Raw genomic sequence first — 4,992 nt, 5'->3', positions numbered from 1 at the left:
ATAAGGGGTCTCATTGAAGCGCTCCCCTATATATATATATATATATATATATATATATAGAGAGAGAGAGAGAGAGAGAGAGAGAGGTTTAAGTAAGAATCACTAAATAAAATAAGAATTGTGAACTATGAATGCAACACTTGAGTTCAAATTTTGAAGAAAGTGAAATTTTTATTTTTTTTAGTGTAGTAAATTTAGCACCATATGTATTAATTTTTACAGATGACACAGTAATTTTAATGGCTAAATTTTATATTTTTTCAATTAGTGGCCAAATATTATGTATCCTTCTTTAAAATGATTATTTTAAAAACAGTCTCTATATATGTTGCAGAATTCCATATGGAAAGTAATCAGAATGTCTAACATGAGTTGGGTTGGGGATCATTATTATTATTATTATTATTATTGACTCAAAACACGCAAATTAGGAAATAAAAAATGAAAATACGGGCCTGAAACTAAATTCTTTTACAATTAAGGAAACGCGCCTAATTGTGATAAGTATAAAAAAAGAGGAGGGTAAATTGAAGACGTGGACAGCGAAAAAACATATGCATTAATTCCGACAAATTGTTGTGCATGATTAGATAAATTAGTAAGAAGATGGTAAGCCATCTTCGTCATCTGTATAGGACAAGTCATGGCACGTGATAATCTCCCAACAACCATCATTCACCTAATCTCCATGCCCCATCAATTCATCTATTTATATATCATCCACAATAAAGTTTTCCCTCAAAATCAACACACACACTTAATGTTTGAGGAAAAATGGTTGGATCATTTCGCAGCTTCTCCTTCAAATCGCACTAGTTTTTTACCTTAAAATGTAACAGTCTAATGAAGTTGAACTAGGGTTTTTTGACGATTTTAGTGTTATCATCAATTTTTGATGATATCCACATATATATATATACAGGGGAGGGCTACTGTGAGAGCACCTCCTAAAATAAGAAATAAGAACTATAAAAAATGTATGAATTTTATATAGAACATGTATGAATTTGTTGTATAAAGGTATGAATTGCGAAAAATAAATATTTTTGTTACCTTTGGGATTCGAACTCAGGACTATGAATTCATCCAACAGGATGATGAATCAACCGTAGATCTTGATGATCTAAGGGTTGAAAATGATTCTTATTTTATATCTTATAAAGAACTGTACTTAATTTAGTCCTCCCCTATATATCGGGGTGAACTACCTTGAGAGCACATCTTAAAATAAAAAATAAGAGCAATTTTTAATGTATGTATTTTATGTAGAACATGTATGAATTCGCTGTATAAATGTATGAATTGTGAAAAATAAATTTTTGCTACCTTTGGGATTCGAACTCAGGACCATAAATCCATCCAACAAGATTACGAATCAACCGTAGATCTTGATCATCTAAGGGCTGAAAATGTTTCTTATTTTATATCTTAAGAAATGCTCTTATTTTAGCCCTTCCATATATATATATATATATATATATATATATATATATATATATATTTATAAACAAAAAAGTTGGTAAATAAAATCAATTTAAACTTGAAGGGTATAATTAAAATCGTAAAAAAATTATTCCCTCCGTCTCATAAGAGTGTGCGTCACTTTTGGTGGCCCTAATTTTTATAAATATTATTAGGTGAGTGTGTTATGAGTGGAGGAAATGATCATTTTTATTGTAGTGTTATGATAATAATATAAAAAAAATAGTAAGTGATTTATGATGGACCATGCGTGATAAAGTTGTGAATAAATTAGTAAAGTAGGGGTAAAAAATAAAGAGTTTGTCATAGGGTAGTATCAAAAATTAAAAAAATACACACACTCTTACGAATGCATCAAAATGACAAAAAATGCACACTCATATAAGACAAATAGAGTATTAACTTACACAACTCAAAATTTCCGAAAAAGGAAACTAATAGAAAAAAAATTGTCGTAAAGGTAATGTGTTATTGTTTGGATATAGTTCAAATTTTAATTTATGCCTTTATTTTTTTTAATTTTGTAGATAAAACATGTTTTTCCATTCTCATGTAAATATATTTTAGATCAAATATGTAATGTACATCTTGAATGAAAGATTATGAAATCTATATATATATATGAAACACCAGTTTTTAACGGTAACTTTTTATCGTCTTCAGATTTTCTCTCTCCTTCTATCACTCATTTTATTATATGATTTTTACCAAATTTTATGAAACACCAGTCTCATCTCACACGTTCTCTCACCATCTTCATCATATGATTTTTACCAAATTTTATCTCACTTCTCTTTTTTTTTTTTGATTATTTCCAGAAGTCATCAAATTTGATTCGTGAAAAATATTCAATATGGATGTTAAACTAAAGATCATGACAATATCTTTAATTTGATGTAAAAATTATATTTAAAAGAATTGACACAAAAAAATTATAGTAGTTTGAAATCATAAAATTAATTTATTTCTCTCTCCTCTCTCCTCTTTCCTCTCTCCACTCTCCACTCTTTTTTTTTTTTAATATTGAAGTCACGTTATACTCCCTCCGTCCATGAAAGAACTTCCTAGGAGGGAGTGACACGAGTTTTAAGAAAAAATATTGTTGAGTGTATTGATAGTGGATAAAAGGTAGTTGAGTGTATTGGGAGTGATGAAAATGTGTTATAATTAATATTGGGAGTTGTGAAAAGTGAAAAGTAAGAGGATTATAAGTGGTGGAGTATAGTCCAAAAATAGGGAGGAAGTTCTTTTGTGGACGTCCCAAAAAGGAAAGATAGGAAGTTCTTTCGTGGACAGAGGGAGTAGTATTTTTTTTTAATCATATTAGCTCATTTGAAAGCTCTTCAATTTAAAAGTATTGTTTTTAAAGTAAAATTTAAATTAATTTAATATAAACTTATAGCTGAATAATAAATTATATCATCTTAAAAATTATATTTCAGATATGGTTTAAATTTATTAAATCTTTAATTATGTTTGTATTATTTTTAATATTTATTTGTATAAACATATCTACTATTACTATTTTTAATTAAATATTATATTAGATTTACATTTACTATATATTAAGCATCAAAATGGCTCATTGAAAAATTATTAATTGGAGAATCAGTATTGATACTATTTAAAAATAAAAGAATAAATTGTACTGCTTAATTTTATAGTAGCACGTCTATTTAAATTTAAAAAGATCATGTATATTATTTAAAAATGAATGACCATTATATCATGTTCAACCCCTGTTTTTCCACTAATCGATTGATAAAAAAATATATTTATTTGTAAAGCAACACAAATTAAAATTTAAATGCATATAAAGATAAATATTGTCATATTTATTCAAATTACTTGGCACATATAAACTTACAACTCATCAATAACACCATTATGAAGGATGCCGCGATTTTTTTCTCTCTCGCTAGGGCTTCCCACCGCCGCCTTCTAGGCGGCTGTTTCTCGCTTCCGTTTGGCCGGCCGGCTTTGGTTTTCTCCGGCCGGCGAGATGTCCATCCTTGCTTACTCTGAATTCCCTCCTTTAGGAAGATCCATGGCGGCTAGGGTTCCTCCCTTACGTGCCGCTTCCAATGGGTTCGTGTTCTCCTTTCCGACTGGTGATACTACCACTTCGCATTCTCTTTTCCATGAGACGGGCTCCCACTCTTTGGACGAAACTTTTATCAGAGATGATTCCTCCTCCTCGGAAGTCCAAGAAACCGCGGGCTTCCATTCGAAAACTAGGGTTTCTCAGTTGTATTTGCCTAGTCCGCCTCTTGTCTCGACAATGTTGCAACTGGACGCTAGTGCTCCGTCAGGTTTGCTGCATGGACCTTCTCCATCTCAGGGAGAGACGGTCTTTGACTGGAGTTCCTTCTCGGCTAAGATCGCCGCTCAACCTCAACCGATGCTGACCTCGAAGGGTGTTAATCAAGTTAGGGTTTCTGATAAGATGAAGGCGGCCGCAGGTTTCATACGGCCCTCCCAAGGGCCTGCTTTCGTGGACTCAATTATCTTGGCTTCCGCTGCCAACGGGAACAATCCAACCAACGATGATATTCCCAGGCTGGAATTTCCGATGTCGGCAGGGATTGTGGGCACTATGGAGATGTCTTCCATGAACAACACTCATGTACGGACTGCTGCTAATCCGGAGCATGAACAACATCAGCAGTATGAGCATGTTCCTAGAAAGAAAACCTTCGCCGATTCTATTCGTGCCACGACTGGGAGGCCGGCGGACGTTCCTGCACATGACTACGCGGCTTTACGACCAACGATGGTCGATGACCGTCCCTGCCTCACTTTATCCTCGGCTTTCCGGAAACGACAAATCAAAACCTTTCAACATGCCATTCACGGTCGGATTCTTCTCAAAAAAGGACAATCGCCGAGATTTGCAGCTGACCTTTTTCTGGAACTTTCGACTATTTGGAAACCCACGCATAACTGGGAAGTTATACCGCTTGGTAAAGGTTTCTTTACGTTTAAATTCTCATCGCAAGATGACTTTGCCTTCGCTTTTGCTAGGAGTGCTTGGCGTCTTCGCACCGGGATTCTTTTTCTACAAGCTTGGACCCCGAATTTCAATCCACACAAGATGGAGTCCTCCATGGCTCAGGTTTGGGTCCGTATTTTCAATTTGCCCCATGAGTTATGGCATCCTGAGGTTTTAACTGGTATTGCTCGACATGTTGGTACTCATCTCATTGTCGATGGTCTGTCTGCTCGTGCGTCTGTTGGTAGTTTCGCTAGAGTTCTTGTTGAGATAAATGTTGCGATTGATCTTCCTACTTTTATTGATGTGCGGTGTGATGAGGAAATTTTTGAAATTGAATTTAGATATGAGGACTTACCTTTTTTTTGTAGCGTCTGTTCTTCTCTTGGACATTCTGCAGATAGTTGCTGGAAACTTGTTTCGGCGGATGATTCTCATGAAGAGGAGCAGCCCCTTCCCAATCAATCCGAGAATTTTGCTACGGGTCGGCGTGGTCGGGGAAGTAGGAGAAGAGCTAA

This window comes from Salvia miltiorrhiza, chromosome 7, assembly GCF_028751815.1.
Source record: "Salvia miltiorrhiza cultivar Shanhuang (shh) chromosome 7, IMPLAD_Smil_shh, whole genome shotgun sequence".
NCBI classification, from domain to species: domain Eukaryota; kingdom Viridiplantae; phylum Streptophyta; class Magnoliopsida; order Lamiales; family Lamiaceae; genus Salvia; species Salvia miltiorrhiza.
This window is presented reverse-complemented; position numbering follows the sequence as displayed.